Source organism: Macrotis lagotis, chromosome X (genome assembly GCF_037893015.1).
Source record: "Macrotis lagotis isolate mMagLag1 chromosome X, bilby.v1.9.chrom.fasta, whole genome shotgun sequence".
NCBI classification, from domain to species: domain Eukaryota; kingdom Metazoa; phylum Chordata; class Mammalia; order Peramelemorphia; family Peramelidae; genus Macrotis; species Macrotis lagotis.
In genome coordinates, this window is record NC_133666.1 from 663,459,174 (window position 1) to 663,481,451 (window position 22,278).

Genomic DNA, 22,278 nt, shown 5'->3' on the forward strand with positions numbered 1-22,278 from the left:
ATGGCTTAATAAGTCACAGAGTAGCAGAAAAAAATGAGTGTGTGTGTGTGTGTGTGTGTGTGTATATATATATATATATATATATATATATATATATATATATATATATATATATACCTAAGCTCATTTCAGTCTTTAATCAAATAAGGGATACATTATATCATACATAGTTTTGCCTGGGGGAAACACCTAGGTTCCCCTAGAACCAACCCTCTCTGTAAATACTAGACTCAGTATCTAAATGCCCAATCATCTGAGCTCACCAGCTGTTGCCTCAATGGAAGGAGTGGAATCCATAAGAGAAAGCTCTAGCTATGGCAAAACATGCAGGAATCCTCATCTAAGCTCTCTTTTCACATGAATCAGGCCCTGGAGCTGAAATCCTTCAAGTCTGGAAGTTATGCAAGGTCAAAACTTACCTCAAGGGTCATTGGCCCAGAAGCAGATCTCACAAAATCTTAAATTCTGGCCTTGAACAGCTAGACCTTGAAAAATATTTCTTTTAATTTCATGTCATTTCATAGAAGACGAAAATGGTAGTAACTATTCCACAGTCATTGGTGGGTGACAGAGAAGAGGCCAGTACCATGTTCCTTATCTCCTCCGTTGGTTGTCTGGCTTCTACCATGCTAGAAGGAAAACCGAGATGAGGCAGTAGAGAGAATGCTGGACCTGGAAACAGGAAGACTCCTTCATTGGCCTCCAATACTACCTGTGCAACCTTGGGCAAATCACTTCCCCCACCCCCATTTGCCTCAGTTGTTTCATCTATAAAATGAATTGAAGAAAGAAAAGGAAAAACCATTCTAGTATTTTTGCCAAGAAAACCCCAATTAGGGTCACAAAGAGTGACAAAGACATGATTGAAAATGACTGAACTAGGGCAACTACGTGATACAGTGGATAGAGCACTGGCCTTGGAGCCAGGAGGACCTGAATTCAAATCCAGCCTCAGATATGTAATATTTGCCTAGCTGTGTGACCTTGGGCAAGTCACTTAAACCCACTGCCTTGCAAAAACAAACAGAAAAAATGAACCATGCCAGAAAGGTCAATGAGTGGTGATCAGTATAATTAGGATGGAAAGTGGTCTATGTAAACAAGAAAAACAAAGAAATAAATAAAACTGGAGGATCTGACTATAAAGGTAGAGTGGGACCAGAAAAGTCAGGAACTTAAAAGTTAGAACATAGTTTTCTCTGCAGTTGTACCAAAGGTTTTCAACCTACAGTTCTTCTTAATCCTCTGGAAAACATGCTCATCTTTCTGCTAGGGACCATGAGTAAATCCCCTTCTCTTACAGCTCTCTATGTCAGTGAAAACTACAGTTGCTTCCTGGCAAGTCTTGTTCAGAGAGGATCAGTTTTCATGGAGACCTATAGCCTTGGAAGACACTTAGCCAACAGTTAAGCAACCAGCAGCTTATCAAATAATAGCACTTATGTCTCCTTCCAAATTCTTTCCTGAATCTGCACTTGCTAGGAGAGGTCTGATGGAAGGTAGATTAAAAAAAAAATAACTGCTTTTTCTCATGGTCAAAGTTAGATTCAATAGAATGTCATGGGTTTTCATTAGATTGATGGCCAGAGATTTAATTGGGGGGGGGATTTGAATCATGGAGGAACTCCAGGACTAATGAAAGAATAATGGGATGTGTATCCCCTTGTCCTTAAAATCTTTTCAAGAAGGTCAGAGGGACTGAAGTGACAGCAGGCAAACCCTACCTCTAAGCCATCTCAAAACAGAAGGGAAAAAGAGCCCTGGGCTCCAGGATGCTTCTACCATGTGCGGTCTCAAGTTGGAGAAGCAGCCAGACGTTACTTCAATGTTTCACTGATGCCAAGAAACAAAACGAACGCCCTTTTTACTAGGAGGGGACAGCCCTAGACTAATGTTCTCCATCTCTGTTGCAAATGTGAGTTTAACAAAAACAGGCCCATTCTGCCATGTCATCTGTTCCCGCTCACATGCATCTGGCTTCTTGTTAATGTTTGGGTTTGCAGTTGAACTGGAAGTCACCCCCTTCCCTAAGTCATTTTCTTTTGACAGTCCCTACTGAGCAGGGGAGTTATTGGAAGCCTCAGGAGATGGGACCCCCGTGCAGGATGGGGGTGTCTGGCATGACTAAAGGTAGGCAAGATCTTTGTTTTTTTTTGAAATTGTGAAATGGAACATTTTCATTTACAAACTCCCCTAAGGTTTGTGGATTCCAAATGATGAAAGAGAAATATGGTGCCTTCCTAAGAATGACAGGGGCAGCTTACATTTATAGGAGCTTTTGCTATTACATTGCAGTCTTAGGATTCTAGTTATTAGAGAGGGAACCTTGGATAAAGAGTGAGAAGAATATAAGTCAACAATTTAGAGCTAGAAGGGATCTTAGAGGCTGCTGAGTCTGACACCTTTATTTTGCATATTTTTAAAAAATTGACTTAATCCAACATATGTTTTCTTGTCCATCAGCACCTGAATTCCTCGAGGGCAGGGCTCTTTTTATTTTATTGCATTTTTTTGCCTTTATTTGTAGTCCCAGTGCTTAACATAGTACCTAATTTATAGTCAACAAGAAATACTTCCTGATTAGAGAGGAAGAATAATGAGATAATCATAATAAATAATAAATAAGGTTCCCTCCCTAATAAATAATAATGATTTAAAATATTATTAAAGTAATTCAATCTTCAGCATCTATGTAGCACTTATAATATGTCAAACACTTTACAATTATTATCGGATTAGAAATATAGGTTCTATTCTTATCCCCATTTTATGGATGAGGATACTGAGGCAGACAGTGCAAAGTGACTTGCTCAGGTCATACAACTAGAAAATAGTGGAGTTAAGATTAGAACGCAGGTCTCTGAATCTAAATCCATCATTATAATCATTGTCATCTAGCCTTCTTCTTGGGAACTTCAGAGGTCATGTCACCCAACCCTGTCATTTTATAAATAAGGAAACTAGGGTCCTAGGAGAACTTCTATTCTCTATTTGCTGGTTGTCATGGCAACACCATGCGAGGACTTGTATTGCCTTCTTGAAGATAAGGTCATTCAGACAAGTGGAACGACATATCTAATATTACTGACAGGCTCAAACTTCATTCATATGACCCTGGGAATATTATAATTATTATTATTGAATGTTATTTTATTTTTCCAATTGTATGCGAAGAGAGTTTTCTACCCACATGTTTTCGTAAACTTTTGAATTCCACATTTTTCTGCCTCCTTCCCTTCCCCTTCCCATGACACTGAGTAATCTGATATATTATACGTGTGTAATCATGTTTAACCAATTTCCATAAATATTATTATTAAAACTAATAATACACTGTTGTTGAGTCATTCTGGTTTTGTCTGAGACTCTGTGACTCCATTTGGGGTTTTCTTAGGAAACCTAATGAAGAGATTTGCCATTTCCTTCTCCAGCTTATGAGACTGGATAAGAATACCTTAATATCCTAAAAAAAAATAAAAGAAGAATGGTCTTTTCAGAGGAGTTTCATTGAAAGAGAATCATAGTTCCAATTAGTTTCAATTTCATTAGTAGTTAATTTGTGTACTATAGTTTTTACAGTAGAGTCAGCTGCAGAGTAAAATGGCCAGAAAAACATGTCTTTGATGGAAACAAGGCAGAAGATGGAGTCTAACTTATAAGAAGAATTAAGGGTTAAGTGACTTGTCCAAGGTCACACAGCTAGGAAGTAATCCAAGGTCAGATTGGAACTCAGGTCCTCCTGAATCCAGTTCTGGTTCTTCTTACTATTATACCATTTAACCACCCTATAATAATATGTATTGTTATAAAATACATATTATAAAATATATTTTACAATAATAATGACAGGTAACATTTTATATAGCACTTCAATATTTTCAAAGCAAATATTCCTACATATTTAATATCACCCTTTACAGTTGAGGAAATTAAGTCCCAGAGAGGTCCAGTGATACACCTAGTGTCCACACAGTCCATATGTATTGATGGAGGATCTGCACTTAGGTCTTCCTTAAAGTTCAGCACCCTGTGATGTCCATTCCTCAACATGGCATTATTATCAATTTGTTATATCAACCTATTTTATCAGATAAGGAAGTTGGATGCAAATCGGGTTCCCTATGCATAAGTAGGTGTCCATTTCTATCTAAATAAAGAATGCTAGCCAAAAAAGGTTTTGAAAAGATTTGGGAGAACTCTTCAGAACCTGGACACAGACTTCTGCAGTCAATTCATTGGACTCTTCGGCACGTACTTTTTTGAGTGAAAGAAGCCCTTTCCAATTTCCCATCTTATTGATGCTATCCATTTCAACTCTCCCTTTTCAATTCCTGACTTCTTTCAGCTACAAAATTCTGAGAAGTTAGCCTCCATCTTTTGCTTTGTTTCCATCTAAGACATAAGTGAGTCACATGTTTTTTCTGTACCTTACTCTACTGTAAAAACTATAGCACATGCTCATTAACAACTAATGAAATTGAAACTAATTGGAATTCTGGTTCTCTTTCAATGGAACTCCTCTGAAAAGACCCTTCATCTCTTAATTTTTTTATTAAGATATTAAAGGATTCTTATCACAGAAGCCAGACTAAGTGGATCATATGTATATGTAATCATACTTTCAAACAGACCTTAATTGGTCTTGATTTCAATGGATTGCCTGGAGATGATTCAGAGCCAGCATCCCGGATAAATATACCATAGAAAAAGGACTACTTCAGAGGCACTCAATGAAAGAGGTTTATTATGATCCTACAAAATGCCATTTCCTTCTACAGCTTATTTAAAAAATAAGCTTATTTACAAAAACTGAGGCAAACACGGTGAAGTGACTTGCCTAGGGTCCCACTGTTCGTAAGTGTCTGAGATAAGATTTGAACTCAGGTTCCAGATTCCAAGCCTGGCATTCTATCTACTGTTCCACCTGTCTATTGCTTTCTATTTCCTGAACATTCATAATTATCTACAAATTAAGATGGGGGTTTTAAGGCTTGGAAAACAATTGGAGATAGTCTGTGACTGTAATATTCCAGCAGGTGATTTGCCTACTATTTAATAAACCAAATGCAAGAGCCTGTATTCATTATTCTAATTAAGCTATAGTGGGAAAAGCACCACACATTTCTTCACATCAAAACATCCAATATTCCACCTGAGCATTTAATATTCAGCCATGCAAAATGTCCAACAAAGGAGAGCTAACTCAGCAACTATGACATTGTTCTAAATACATTTGATCCACAACCAAATAGCATCAATGATTGGTTTTTCAAAAGACTGATGGCTATTGTTGCCAGTGAACTTCTTATGGAAATTTCCTGGGTCTGCCTTACCCCAGAGGGCAGAACAAGGAATAATTAGTAGCGAAATTTCAGAGGGGGCAAACTTAGGCTCAATGTAAGATTAGACTATCTAGCAATTAACTCTTTGACAAGGGAAATAATTGGTTCCGCCTCACAAGAGTTCTTCAAGGAAAGGTATGACGTTTGTTGAGGATGGTGTATAGGTGATTCAGGTACAGGTATCACTTAACTAATGTAGGTGGCCCTTCCAACTTTGAGTTCTGTGATTCTGGCTGAAGATGTGAATCTTCTTATCTTCTAGAAAAGAGGTTCAAAGGTTTGGAAAGTCTAGGTGAGGCATTTTTTTTTCTGTTCATACAGAATAGTCTAGAAGTCAGGAAACTTTAAGTTCAAATCTTGCCTCAGACAGTAGCTCTGTGACCCAGGAGAAAGTCACTTAACTTTCTCTGTGCCTAAGTTTTGGTATATGTAAAAATCAGGATAAAAATAACATCTGTCTCAGAGTTGTGAGACTCTCATGACATCATACGAAAGGATCACATGAGACAATAATATAAAAGAGCTTTGAAATTCAGACAAGAGGCATCTATTAAGCACCTACTGTATATCAGGTTATATAAACATTAAGTATTATGAAAAATATAGAAGTCAAGTCAAGGTCTTTGAGACCAGCTCTGTCATTTTACAGAGGAGTGAACTGAGACCAAGGGAGGTAAATTTACATTCTCAGGATCACACAGTACAAAATATTTGAGTGTTATAACCAAGAACCAACTCTATAATCCAACACACAAGATCCTATACCACATATCATGCCTTCCCTTTCTTTCTATCCAAGAGGTTCTGATTTCCCAGAGAAGAGGTTATGGGGAGTTATCATTATCATCTTAGTGTAGACCAAGCTGTGATTCAAGATCCTTTACCATGAGGCATCATGCCTGCCCTTTCCTTCTCCCCAAGAGATTCTAATTTTCCCGAAGAAGAAGTTATGAGTAGTTCCCATTATCATCTAATTGTAGACCAAGGGGTATCCCAAGTATGTAAAAGAGGCCAAAGAATGAGACACAAAGGAAGCAGGACTCAGGTTCAAAGATGTCTAGTTCCTTGATCACCTTGATGGAGCTGATTTTATGGTTAAGCTATTTTTCCATAATAGTGAAATTACTGTCTGAGATTTAACAGAAGGCAGGCTGCCAGGCAACACAGGTGTGCTGTGTTGAGATGGAAGAGAGAAGATGAAAGTGGGCCATCTCACACACACCATTCCTTCATGTGTTTTGAGCAAGAAGAAAATTGGTCCCACTTCTCTTTGTTGGAGAATACTTTTAAAGTGACAACCTGAAAAAAAAAAAAGAAAAGAATTCCTCCCTCACAAAATTTCAATGGAGAAATGAATTTTAGGCAGAGAGTGAGAAAATGAGTTTCTCCTATTTCTGAATTAGTTCCAAATTCACAGTTAAAGAAAACTTGATTGTGTTTTAAGGATCTCCCCACCTTGATGATGAGCATATGAATGGCAAAATCTCTCCTGTGGTCCCTTTTTTGATATGGCATATTTTTGCCAAATTGAAAATGAAAGAGCTAGCAATTATGTAGGGCAAACCCTTTTCTAATGGGAGAAAAAAAGTTTGATAGTTTTTTTCCCCCCTTCTATCTTTGTACATTAACACTTTCATGACTCTGCTCTGGCTACTCACTTCCCTGGCTTTCTTTAAATCCCATTAAAAATCCTACTTTCTACAGAAAAAGCTATATTCATCCATCCATCTAGACACACATACACACACAGCCTGCATATATATATATATAGTCATACATATATGTATGTAAATATCTATCTTTATTAAAATATTGCTATACATATGTATTTATCTATATTAACATGTTATTTATTATATGTGCCCATGTGGGTATTTCTCATACATAAATTTGCTTACCTGTTTCCTCCCTTATTAAATTATAAGTTTCTTAAGGGAAAGAAATGTGTTTTGCTTCTTTTTGTATCCCCCGAACTTAGGCAGTGTCTGTCACATAGCAGACACTTAAATGTCCATTGATTGAAGTATAAAGTCACTACTTGAAATTAAATAATTCTTGCTTATAAAACAACATGAAGTTCATTTCAAATAATTTAGTCTCAATTCAAAGGAGAATTTTTTGTTTATTCTATTTATTGATGGAAAGCAAACAAATTCATGGGTATATCTTTAGTCTTTAGGCTATTGGGAAGTATATTCTACTCACAGTCTGGTTTCAAAAAGTCTGGGTTTCTATGAACCAGGTTCAATCTTGGAGGTGCCTTCTCTCCAATCATAATTGTATGGTGCATTTTGTTTCTCCCCATACATATCCCTATAGAATGTCAGTATATTATTTGTATTTTAGGTTTCCACAGGTTATTATAAAAATTTTAATTCTGGAATTCTAATCAAAACATCACATTTTGTAGAAAAATAAATTGAGTCTCAGAGAGGTTGTGACTTGCCTATGTTCCCAATATTAGGAAGTTTAAGATATGGGATTTGGAGTCCAGAAAGAAACACATCATGTTGCCTTGTTTCCCTGTGGACCACATAATCACTCAAGGAAGCAAAACATATATCAAATAGATCTCACAGCACAGAAAATGAAAACAATGCAAACAAAATCACATATATAATAAAGATATTCTCCCTTTTGGGTGAACCCCATCTTCTCAATGGGAAGAGAATCACCAAGTACTTTTTTCTTGAGAGAGTATAAGTCACACCATCAGAATATTATATAATGTTATATAAATGAGACTTATGAGAGTTTCTCATCCTCCTCTAAACTCAAAATTATTTCCTTTCCAGATATCCAAAAGTAGGAGTTTGGGGAACTCTTTATAAAGCTCTCAGGGAAAGCAGGGAGAAGAAAAATGAGCCACACAATTTTGATTTGAGAGAAGGCACCTCCTAGACTGAATTGACTCCTTATAAATCCAAGGCTTATGATACTAGACTAAAGATAGAATATACTTTCTAGTAATCTAAGGGCTAAAGAAGACATTAATTCTTAGGAATTTGATTTTTCATCGAAAAAATAAAACAAAAAAAATATTTCATCTTCTCCTTTGAACTGATTAAGACTATACCATTTCAGACAAACTTCTTAAACTAAAAAAAAAGACAACAATAGTGGAGCTCACTGGACAGGTTGTTTGTTCTTTCAAATTGTATTTTCCTTCCTTGCTTCCAACACTAAAGGCAATTTATGTAATTTCCTTCTCTCCACAAGGTCTATTATTGTCCAGGAACTTCCATTCATTGTCTAGAGGACTGGCAGTCATTGAATTCTCAAACTGAGGATTATTAGAGAGGAAACCCCAAGACATGTATTACCAAGTACCTCCATGTAGATGGCTTAGTGGACAGAGCACCTGCCCTGAAGTCAGGAGGACTTGAGTTCCAATCCCATATCAAACACTTACTAGCTATGTGATGTTGAGCAAGTCACCTAACTTTGATTGCCTTGCATCCAGGGCCATCTCCAATTGTCCTGAACTATAATTGGCCACTGGAACCAGGTGGCTCTGGAGGAGAAAGTGAGGATGGTGACTTAGCACAGCTAGCTCTCACTTAAATCCAATTCACACGAATGTCATGGTGTCACCTTCCTGATGTCATGGTCTTCTTCAACAATGAAGAACAAACAATATCAACAGAGAATGTTATATGGTGATATTAAGATTCAGGAGATCTCTTTATGAGCATGTAGAAAAGAAAAATTGCTATTCACATGAATCTTTATTCCAAGGTATCCATCAGCAGTGTAAATTGATTTTCCCACTTGGGACCTTGGCATAATCTTTTCTCTACTGTTTTAAGATCTGTTTGCAGCTCTCTCAGACTCTTACTGAGTTGAACCTGCAATTGACCTCTTCTAAAAATAGATGTAGTATAATATAGTGAATAGTACTTCATTTGTACCTAATTTCTGAGTCTCTATCACCTGTCCTCAATGAGGCGTTGCTCAGTTACAAAGTACCAAACAAACCTACCTCCATGCTCTTTCAGCTTATCAAATTAAATAGGGAACTACCCAGATTTTTATCCTCACACTCTGTTTTCACTCTCGCTCAGGACATGTATACTAGGAAGAAATCATTTTTAAAATCATGTGATGACTCCAGTTGATAAGTGGTCAAAGGATATGAATAGTACAGTCTTCAAATGGAGAAATTAAAGTTATATATAATTATATGGAAAAAGTTCCAAATCATTATTGATTAGAGTAATGAAAATTAAAACAACTTTGAGGCACCACCTCACACCTATCAAATTGGTTAAGATGAAAAAAAGGGAAAACGATCAATGTTGTGGGAGGATTGGGACATTGATGCATTGCTGATGGAGTTATGAACTGATCCAATCATTCTGGAGAACGATATGGAATTATTCCCAAAGTGTAATAAAACTGTTCATACCCTTTGACCCAGCAATTCCTATTCTAGGCATATATCCAGAAATCATAAAAAATGGGAAAAGTCCCACATGTTCCAAAATATTCATAGCAGCTCTTTTATGTAGTGGCAAAAATTGAAAATTGAGGGGATGCTCATCAATTGGAGAATGGTTAAGTTATGGTATATGAATAATATGGAATACTATTGTTCTATAAGAAACCATAAATGGTCTGACTCTAGAGAAGCATGGAAGGAATTTCAGGATCTGATGCTGAGCAACCTGAGTAGAACCAAGAGAACATATATATATATATATATATATATATATATATATATATATATATATATATACATATACTAACAAAACAACATTGTGAGATGATCAACCCTGATAGATGAAGCTCTTCTCAGCAGTTCAGAGAGTTAGGACAACCATATTAGACTGGCTATGGACAATGGTATCCCCATTCAGAGGAAGAAAATCAAAACAAACAAAACAAAACAAAATCCTTTAGAATCTGATGAACACTGCATTCATTTACAAAATATCTCCTGCATTTCGTTCCCCTTAATCCTATTGCCTCACACCAAAAACAACTAATCTGTATACATGTTTAACACAAATAAGTATATACAATATTAATCTGACAGTTTGCCACTCAGAGGAGGGTGAAGGGAAGAGAAGGTGGAAGGAAATTTTGCAATTTAAAAATTTACATAGGCACATGGATGAATGTTGAAAAACATTCATAGCATGTATTTGGAAAAATAAAATATCACTAAAAAATCCCTTGATGGAAGAGCTGGAAGATAGGGAGTTCTAGGGATTCTTTCATTAAACTCTTTGTCAAGTTCATATGCCAATTATAAAGCAGTGAGAATTAAACTTGAGGTTTCATTTCATTAGGGTTCTAAGGATCAAAGAACATTTTCTGAGGAGTTCACCTAAGTAGAGGAGCAGACCAAGCACAGTAACTTAAACTCAGACACACATTTAAAATCATCTTTGAAACCTGTATAAGTATGGAAAATGTGGCAAAAACCATGTTTTTTGGATTGAATTCATGAGATAAAGGGGAAAAAAAGACAAGAAAAGATAAAGAAAGAAGAGAAAACAAGTCTAAAAATTCCTGAAGACTGAAAACCTAGAATCCACTGTGAATTTTGTTGGTGTTAAAAAAAGATGTTATCAATTTGTCCATAAAATAGCCAATAAGGTGGTTGATTTTAAATGATGGCATAGGCTACGAGGATACTTTATTTAGTGAAAAATCATATAATATTTCTTGAGGGAGGGAGCATATTCATGAGGATTGCTGACATAGTCGGGAGGTTGGAACTCAAAACTTATCTCTATTGCTTCAATTCATTTTCCCCCATCTCCTTCCTCTTGATACTATTAATTGCCATATAAACTTTTTGAGATTATATTACTTTATTTTTCTCTATTAGAATATAAATTCTTTGAGTACAGAAAGTAATTTTTGCTATTATATTATATTTGTTTTGTTATTGTGTATCCTTAGGAAATAACTGCCTGGAATCTAGTAGTGATAGAGGTCAGGGTATTTTGAATCCTTCAACCAGTCAAAGAAACTAACAAGATACTCTAGACCTAATTCCTTTAACATCTGAGATCATCTCTATTGAATTAATCAACCAAAGGCATTAGTAAATACTACATTCCTATTGGGGAAGCTGAGTGGTTCATTGGACAGAAGTCAGGAAGATCTGAGTTTAAACCTAGCCTTAGATACTTACCAGCTTTGTGACCCTGGGCGAATTACTTCACCCTGTTTTTTCTCAGTTTCCTCATATGTAAAATGAACTGGAGAAGGAAATTACAAACCACTTTAATATATTTGGTAAGAAAATCCTAAATGGAGGTATGAAATGATGGATACGACAAATTGGAATTTCAATTTGGAAGAGGTGAAATCCATTGGACAAAAAGAAAGAAAGTGTATTTGGATTGACTGAGGAGATTCAGTTATTCCTTATGAGGTTAAATTATCAAAATATTTTTAAACCTGGATTTCTAATATCCAGGAGCCTAAATTGGGAGTCCAATTAAAGTTCCATTAAGGACAGAGAATTGCTTGGAAAGGAAAAGCTACCTGACTTTTTCACTGTATTGATCAGTTTTGCTTTTTACTTTTTCATTTTTCTTTCTATCTCTTTAAAAATATTGTTAGAAATTATGATATATGATTGTGAAGTGTTGTGCTATAATGAGTGATGAACAGGATGCTCTTGGAAAAATCTGGAAAGACTTATGTGCATGAATTAATGCAAAGAGACATGAGTAGAATCAGTAACAACAGTAGTGTAAGATACAACAATATTGCAAAATGATCAATTAAGAATGATTTAGCTAGTCTCAGCAATACAGTGATCTCAGACAACTCTCAAGGATCTATGGTGTAAAAACACCTATCCATTCTCAAAGAAAGAACTAATGGAATCTGAAAACAGATCAAAGCTTATTTTTTAAATTTTATTGTTTCTTGCTTTTTCTTCTTTTTGATCTGATTTCTTTCATGATTAACATGAAAATGTGGTTTGCATGCTCCACATGGTCTATATCAAATCGATTGCCTTCTCAGTCAAGTGGGATGGGGAAGGGTTCGAGAATTTGGAAATGAAAAATTGAAAAACAAATGTTAAAAGTTGTGTTCACATGAAATTGGGGAAAAATAAAATGTCAAATAAATAATTCAAAACAAAATTTAAAATATTGTTAGCTTTGTTTTGCCTCCTGAAAAGTTATTTGCAATGACTCTTTGGGAGGTTGGTAGGAGGGAAACTGGGATAAATTCTGATGATTTTTAAAAAAGAGAGATAGAAAGATACCAATTACATTTGTTTAAAAAAAAAGAAAATGGGGAAGTGAAAGATAACCACACATCTCTAATATAAACACAGATGTCTGTTCAAGAAATCCCATTTTCTCACCATCTGAAACTCCTTTTATTTAAATGTTAAATTGATTTTATTGAAAATTGCACAATACTTAGCAGAATTGGTCAATCAATTAGCATATATTAATTATTTTCCATGCATCAAGTACTGTACTGAACATTAAGGACATAAAGACAAAATTAAAACATTACTCCGCTAAAGGTATATAAGTATTCTAATGGTGACTCTAAATTTATGATTTTATGACCACTCCCTTTCCCCCATATACTGTTGCTTCCTTTGATTTCCTTCTTTTTACATTTTTATTTATGGATACCAAGGGAGGGAAAAATAGAATAAAAGAGAGTCTAGAAATAGAGAATAGAGGATATAGAGGGGAAACATATTTAAGAGGAAAGAATGAAGATAAATTAGGGAAGAAATATAAGAAGAATTTGACAGGCAGGTAGAGAGAAAACTAAGAGAGTGTAGTAGTATCACAGAATAAACCCAAAGATATTGGGCTCTCTTTTATTCTTTCTTCCTCTTCCATTGTAGTTAAATCCCTTATAGAGAAGACATCCAAATCTAAAATTCACTCTCTACTGAAATGCAATTCTGCATTTCTAAATGAGTATTTTTGCCTGTCTCACAAACACAACCTATCCAAACCCAAATTCTCATCTTCCTTCTTCCCAGTGTCTCTATTTCTTTGGATGATTCCGCATTTAACCTCCTTGAACCTCTGGCTTGAATCCCCAATCAGAGATTTAAAGCTATATTAGACATTAGAGGTCATCTAGTCCAATCTCATATTGAATAGATAAGGAAATTGAGGCCCCCACATTTCAAATTGCTTAATATCATATATCTAGAATTAAAATGTACCTCAGAGGTCACATAGTCCTAATTTTTCATTTTACAAATGAAGAAAGTGAGGACCGTGGAGGTTAAGTGATTCGCTCAATATCATATTCATTCCTTTACCTCAGCCCATATATATAATCAGTTGCCAAATCCCTTCATATATTCCCCTAAGACCTCTCTTCCATACATCACCTCCTCTCCACTCAACCCCCTTAATTTAGGGTCTTATCAAACTCTCACCTGTGCTATTATAAAAGCTTCATAACTGATTATGCTGCCTCTGAATTTTCCAGTCTCCAGTATAACTTTTCTTTAGTTTAGAGAAGAATCTTTTTTAATATACATATCTGACAATTTCTTTCCATTCTTTAAGAAAAAAGTAGTGACAAAGGGAAAACCAAGATGGTTGTTAAGAGACAAATTGGGAAAGGAAAGGAAAGGAAAAGAAAATTCTTTGAAAAGATTTTGAAAAAAAAGATTTAATATCTTAGTAAAACAGGCATGAAAAATTCACTGAAGAAAAGAACTTAAAACAGAATAGGTTAAATAGAAAAGAAGTACAAAATCTGACAAAAAGTTCCTACATTAAAAATTAAAATTGGACAGGTAGAAGCTATTGATTTCATGAAACAGGAAAAAATAAAACAATCAAAAGAATGAAAAAATAGAAGAAAATGTGAAAAATGTGAAAATGTGAAAAATGTGAAAAAACCAATTGAAAATAGATCAGAGAAAGATTTTAAGAATTATTGGACCATTTGAATACCACAAAGAGCCTAGGTATTGTATTTCAAGACATTATCAAGGAAAACTGTCCCAATAGCTCAGATTCAAAGGGTAAAATAGAAATGGAAGGAATTCACCAATTACTTCCTGATATCCAAAATGAAAATATCCAGAAATATTATAGCTAAATACCAAAGTTCCCAATTCAAAGAGAAAACACTTCAAGGAGCCAGAAAACAATAATTAAAAAATATAGATCTGTGGTCAGAATCATAAAGGATTTATTAGGTACCTTCCATGTTAAGGAAACCAGAAAGTTTGAATATAATATTCCAGAGGACAAAGGAGCTAGGATTACGATTACAAATAACCTATCCAGCAAAACTTTAATACAAACCTTCTGGGGGAAAGTGGACATTTAATATAGACTTTCAAACATTCTTGATGAAAAGAACAGAGTTGAATAGAAAATTTCACTTTCAAACACGAGACTAAAGAGAGATATAAAAACAGCATAAAAGAGTAATCATACAGTCTTAATAACATTAAATTGTTTACATTTCTATATGAGAAGATGACATATAAAACTCTTAAGAACTTTATCATGGTGATTACATAGCCAGAAGGCATGGGTGTGAGTCACTTATGTTAGAATGAGTTTCAAAAATAGGTTGATTAAAAGGAGGAATGCACTAGAAGAAAGGGGAAGAGGTAGAATGGGGAAATTTTTCTCATTTAAAAGACACAAGGAAATAAGAGCTTTTTAAGGTGGAGAGCAAAATGGGGAAGTATGGTGGGCAATGCTTGACTCTCACTCTCATCAAAATTGATTAAAAAAGAAAAAAAAATTATCCACACACTCAGTTATATATAGAAATTTAAGTTACCCATAAGGGAAATGGGGGGGGGAGGAGACTATAAGGAAAAGGAAGATTGATAAAAGGGAGGACATATTAAGTAAATCGATGGTTAAAATAATAATAGTCTTCTGAAAAGGGACTGTATAAAAAGAGGAGTAATTATAACTGTAAACATGAATGTAAATGGGATGAGTTCACTCACAAAATGGAAGTGAATAGCAGAATGGACTATAAACCATAATCCAAATATTTTTTGTATGTTTGTTGTTGTTTTTTTGCAACAGAAACACACACATTGAGTTAAAATAAAGGGCTGGGGGGCAGCTAGGTGGCCTAGTGGATAAAGCACCGGCCTTGGAGTCAGGAGTAGCTGGGTTCAAATCCGGTCTCAGACACTTAATAATTACCTAGCTGTGTGGCCTTCGGCAAGCCACTTAACCCCATTTTCCTTGCAAAACCTAAAAAAATAAAATAAAATAAAATAAAGGGCTGGAGCAGAGTCTATTGTGCTTCAGGTGAACTTAAAAGAGGTATTGTGGTAGTAACTATGATCTCAGACAAAGCAAAATAAAAAATATAACATTAAAATGAATAATCAAGGAAATGACATTTTATTAAATGGTACCATAGACAATAAAGAAATATAAATAATTGTATAGCAAGTTTCTCTGATAAAAGTTGCATTTTGGGGAGGCTAGGTGACACAGTGGATAGAGCACTAACCCTGGAGTCAGGAGTACCTGAGTTCAAATCCAGTCTCAGACACTTAATAATTACCTAGCTGTGTGGCCTTGGACAAGCCACTTAACCCTATTGCCTTACAAAAACCTAAAAGTTTCATTTCCCAAATACATGCTGAGGGTAGAACTGAGTTAATTTTATTAAAATGAGACACATTCTCCATTTTATAAATGGCCAAAGGATAGAAACAGGCAGCTTTCAGAAGAAGAAATCAAAGTTATCTATAGTCAAATGAAAAATTTTCAGTTTAATAGAGGTAGACAAATTAAGACAATTCTGAAGTACTCTTATCCATCTGAAACTATATGACCCAGCAATACCAGTACTTGTTCTATATCCCAAATGGATTAAAGAAAATGAGAAAAAGAACCTCTCTATATAAGAATATTTGTGGCAGCTCTTTTGTGGTGGTAGGGATTTGGAGATTGAATAGTGGCAGTTGGTTAGTTGTGGCAGAACAGATTGTGGTGTGTGATTATGAGGGAATATTATTGTGCCATGGGAACTGACATGGAGGGGGCACTTCAGAGAAATAAGGCAAGACTTGTGTGAACTGAAGCTGAATGTGGTGGCAAGAGCTGGGATACAGCTGTGCACTGTGACAGCAATATTGAAGTAGTGAGAAACTGTGAGGGTCTTGGATTGATGTAATTGTCTGGGACAATGATTCTTGATAAAAAAAAAGTATTGTCTTCCTCTAGAGGGAGAGCTGCTGAACTTTGGCTGCAGATTGAAGTATGGTTTTCTTGCTATCTTTGTTTTTCTTTCTTTTTAAAAATATATCTGATGTAGAGGGTGATTTGCAATTTCACATGTATAATTGAAATATTGCTTGAATTTCTCAGGGAGTAAGAAAGAGATTAGAGAGAGTGAGTAAGTATGGATCTCGAAATTTAAAAAAAAAAGAAAAAGTATACTTATGCCAAAAATAAAACAATGGCTTTCATTTATCAATAAAATGAAATAGAGGATCATCAGCTTTGCTGCCAAGCTCCACCATGATCTTCAATCTATCTCTTCTGACTTTGGTCACATCACTCTCCTTCACATATTCCATATTATATCCATTATATTAGTTCTTTCATGAATTCAGCCTTCTATTTCCTATTTCCATCCATTTGTGCATGCTGTGCCCTAATTCTTCAGATAACTTCCTGTGTATCTTCACCTTTAATACTTTTTTCTTTCCTCAAAACCCAAATCAGATCCCAACCTTCAATGAATACTCTCCGCTTTCTTTGACATTTTCATCTAAAGACAATCTTCCCTGCCTTTCATTTTCTTAGGACATTTTGTATGCATGTCTACTTTATTTTTAATCATATTTTATTTTGCAATACTTTTTCTTTTTTTTTATTTGTTTTTTTTTAATTTTAGGCAATGGGGTTAAGTGATTTGCCTAAAGTCACACAGCTAGGCAATTATTAAGTGTCTGAGATCAGATTTGAACTCAGGTCCTCCTGACTCCAGGGCCGGTGCTCTATTCACTGTACCACTTAGCTGCCCTTCTTTCTTCTTTTTTCCTGCAAGTATATTAGAGTTCTTTCTATCAGATCTCCTTGAGATAAGGATTGTGGCACTTTTCATCTTCATATCCTTCATAATTACAATAGTGAAAACACCACAGAAGATAATTGTGAGGAAAAAATCATTGTTTGATAAGTTGGATTAGACATTTTTTAGTGTTCATTTTCCTGACTTCAAATCCAGGCTAAACCCTTACTAGTTGGGTGACACTGGGTAAGTTGCTTCTTCCTGTTGCCTCATCTGTAAAATGAGCTGGAGAAGAAAAGGTAAATCACTTCGGTGTCATTGCCAAATGGCGTCATGAAGAATCAGATACAAGTTAAAAATGACTGAACAACAACTGAAAAGTTAGGGAAAAGAGCATTATTTATGAAAACAGTGTTGCCAAACCATCAATTGCCAGCAGTGCCTATCTTTCCAATTTCATGTATTAGACAAATTCCAGACTTTTTAAAAAATAGACCTCGAGAGGAAAATTTCATTCTGGGAGAAAGGTTTTGGGAGCTCCCCTGATCAGAAAAAAAGCTGGCCTCCAAAAAGACCTTACATATCATCAGCAAACTCTGGTGAGTTGACCTATTTGTTGGGAACATGACAGGCAATACAGACTCAATTTGTCTCTTTAGAAGGACACAGCAATAATCTTTACTACTGTGATTTCATTTGATATACATTTTTTGGTGGAGTTACCAGAATTGGAATTTATTCAGTTCAAGGAAACTTCAAATACAAAATTAGTCCCCAAAAAGATTTTACACGTCATCAGCAAACTCTGGTATATGAGTCAACTTACTTGTTGGGGATATGATTGGCAATATAGACTCAACTTGCCTCTTTAGAAGGAAGACATGATAATCTTTATTATTGTGACTTAATTTGATATGCATTTTTTGGTGGGGACACCAGAATTGGTGCACAATGGAAGTACAAAACTATGCCACCATTGACAGAGATTTGCCTGAGGTACTAGGAAGTGACTTACCTAGGGTCACGCAGTATATATATATATGTTTATATATATATATCAGCATTGAGAATTGAAACTATCTGTCTGAAACCTAGGCTATCTCTATTCATTAAACTGTATTGTCTTTCATGATATTCATAATAGTTCTTTCACATCACTTCAAAAGCAATCTTCCTAAGAAAAATGAAAATTGAACCATCCCTTTCTTCTACTAAAAAAAGTCACTTCTTAGATCTCCCCATTACTATAGAATCAAATCAGACCTTTATCTTGACATTCAAAGTCTTCATGATTCAACATAACTTCATAGTCTGTTTTGCACGTTATTTATCTTCATCTGTACTCCAGAAAGAAAGACTACTTGCCATTCTCCAATTTTATCCTGCCCTTTAACTCACCTCAATGCCTTTTATTTATGGCTTTCATTCTATGAACTACTATTTATAAATTGTCAGTGTTGAAATTCTTCAGATCCTCAACCTCTGCTTCAAGAAACTCTGGAATACCCCATTTTTAATAAATCTTTTGATCTAGTTAATATACATTAAAATAATGATTATAAAGATTTCAATATAATGGTAATTCCAAACTTTTATTTAAACTTAAGGGTTCTATCCCGAGGAAATAATTTAAGAAACACAACTTAATATCCTATTGTTTCTTCAGTCACTAGAAAAGTTGTCACTAGTACAGGTCAGTCATTTTTGTTACATTTAAATGATTTTGAACATGGATGATGAATTGATTTTTTTGTGGATTCAAAAAAGATAGGTTTGGTGTATATTTGACATTTTGATTTCTAATTACCTTTCCAGGAAGACTCATACATAGTTTTCCCTGAGTTTTATTTGTTGTCTAGTCAGCCAACTTGGAAATCAAAGCAAGAATAGAAGCTAAAGTTCCTAGGCATCTAGGATGTGGGAAATTATTCTCTTTTATTATAAATCTTTTTCATTTCCAAGGTACAAATTGTTGCCTAGCAGATCATTGGTTGCCTTCTTATTAATCTGATTCCTAGAATTCTCAGATACAAACAGTTTCATTTGCTCAAACCTTTAGGGAAACTTTTCTCTCAGAGCTTCTAAAGAATAACTGTTGCTTAGCACTAGGGAAATCTGTCTCAAATTTAATGTCAGTGATGGAGAAAACAAAGTAATGACATATCCAAGAGATATATCAAGCTAGTTAGACATTTTCTCCCAAGGATTTTTGTCTAGTTAGTGGAAAGCTAGGGGAAGAGTCAAGAGATTAGAAGCACAGCTTCATCAACTCTGTATCTTCAAGAATGCCATTTCATTTGAATGGTCCCTAAAATTCACAACATTGTCAGATTTCATGCTTTAATTATCTATGCCAAAAAACTCAGAATAAAAAAAGAAAAAAAAGAAATATTCTTAATCAAAATAGTATCCATAAGTTTCTAGCACTTGTTATAGAAGATAACATTGACTCCAGAGTCAGGAGGAAGTGAATTCAAATCTGCCCTTAGATACTTAATGGTTGTAGGATCCTGAGCAAGTCCTTTCATATCTGTTCTTCTAAGTTTCCTTATTTATAAAAAGGAGATAATAATAGAAATTGTATCCCAGGGGTTTTGTGAGAATCAAATGAGATAATTGTAAAACATTTCTAATAGTGTCTGGTACATGGTAAACATTATACAAATGTTAGCTATCATCATCATCATCTTCATCATGACTATCAGTCCCAATCCTTGAAAATAAATCTATTTGTTTTCCTGGCATCCAGTATACTGACTACTCTTGTAAACATCTCAGAAACTTGGACTGGTTGTAATGGATCATTCATTCACATACATTTCTTATTTATCTGTAGTATATTACTCCATCAATCTATCTAATCAATAGATTCCAATTCTACAGTGGTTTTAACTTTGCCAATTCCTGGACATATTATATTTGATAGGCAGAATTGTTTTTATATTAGTCTTCCTCTTAGACTTTTTTTTAATCTGTAGATTCAGGGTGCCACATGCTTTGAACCATCTTGCTTTTTGGTACTGTATGCTGAATGGCTGGCACATCATGTCCATAATAAGTGCTCACTTAAGCATTTTTCATTCATTCATTCATCCATCTACCCATCCATCCATCCATCCATCCATTTGTTCTTGGCCTTCTTATCACATCTCAGGATCATGTTCCTTTCCATGTATCACGTTCAGGTTGAGTGACCATGAACTCTAGAGCAGAGAGATTAACTGACTAGAAATGGAAAAAAATATTCTCAAACTTATTGAAAGGCATAAATAATATTTGTCACCAGTACAGGTCAATAATTTTTGTTAAATTTAAATGAATTTGGACATGATTGAAGAATTGATTTTGTGGATTCAAAAAGATAAGTTGGGGGGTATATTTGGCATTTTGATGGAATGAAGATATAGAAAAGACTACTAGATAAAATGACTAGAAAGGTAGAAGAGGGGGGTGGTTCGGAGGTAGGAGTTAGATTGATCCTAAAGATAAAAGGGAACTGAAGTTCAGAGAAAAGAAAAGACTTACCCGAAGTCATATATCTAGTTCCTGGCTACTGTAGGACTAGATCCCAAGTCCCCTGATGACTAAGACAAAGTTGTAATTATGTTCTGGAAAACCTTTTAAAAGTCTTATACTTTATGAGCAGAATCAGAAGAATGTTGTATACCTTAACAGCAACATGGGATTGATGATCAATCTTAATGGACTTGCTCATTCCATCAGTGAAACAATTAAGGACAATTTGGGGCTATCAGTGATGGAGAATATCATCTGCATCCAAAGAGGGAATTGTGGAGTTTGAAAAAAAGACCAAAGACTATTACCTTTAATTTAAAAAAAATCTTATTATGTAATTTTGCTGTCTCTTATATTTTATTTTTTCCTTAAGGATATGATTTCTCTCTCAACACATTCAATGTTGATCAATTTACAACATGGAAACAATGTAAAGACTATCAGACTGCCTTCTGTTGGGGGGGTGGAAGGAAGTGAGATTGGGGAAAAATTGTAAAATCCAAAAAACAATTAAAACAAAAAAATATCTTAGACTTTTTTAAATAGATGGAAAGGGCAATCCTAATAAAACTTGACTCTTTTCTGACAAAGTCAGTAGTGATTAAATGCCATGGGCTATTCTGGGGATTTTAAATGAGAAAAAGGATAATTTTTCCTACCTGTCATTTCTCTGTAAGGGGATCCCCTTTTTCATGGACATTCATGAGTATTACCAGAGTCTTTCTCAGTCTTCAAGTTATAAAAAGTTATGAACAGTGGAATAGACCAACAGAGAACAATATGTAAAATATATATATGTGTGTGTGTGTGTGTGTGTGTGTGTGTGTGTGTAAAGTTGAAATATTTATTTTTATCTTAAATCTTTTCACAAAATCAAATTCATTCCATTAATATCTTATCTAAGGAAATCAAAAGACACAAAGAATAGTCATTTTTCTTTCTGTCTTTGATTGACACCCAAGAATACCAGAAGACCAGATAAGGAAGAATGATGGAGGCTGAAAGGTGTCATAGAAGGCAGCAGAGCTACCTTTCAAAATAGGATCTGACCCAAATCCTCCAGGGAGAACCTGAGTATCTCCCCCAACATTTCAATACCCCAGACTTCTCATTGAATAGTTTCAGTTCTAGGAGATCCATAAAAAATGACATCATAGACACACATACACACAGAGAGTGTAAAGTGTAAGCTTCTAGAGGGAAGCAACCATCTCCTTTATTATTGTTTTTTTTAATTGACCAATTAAAATCTGTAGAATTTTTTCAATGTATTATACGTGTGTGTGAAGAGAAACAAAGACAGAGAGATGACACAGAGAGATAGAGACAGAAACACACACACACACACAGAGAGAGAGAGAGAGAGAGAGAGAGAGAGAGAGAGAGAGAGAGAGAAGGAAAGAGAGAGAAAGCTATTTCTCTCTTTTCCTTTTGACTAATGACA

The 22,278-nt window shown here is 34.9% G+C and overlaps 1 protein-coding gene across 1 annotated transcript in view; it reads right to left on the reverse strand.

The window, feature by feature from the left end:
* Positions 1-22,278, reverse strand: part of TMEM132C (transmembrane protein 132C) — a 540,167-nt gene that overhangs the window by 307,276 nt on the left and 210,613 nt on the right. The gene's annotated exons all lie outside the window — the stretch shown is intronic.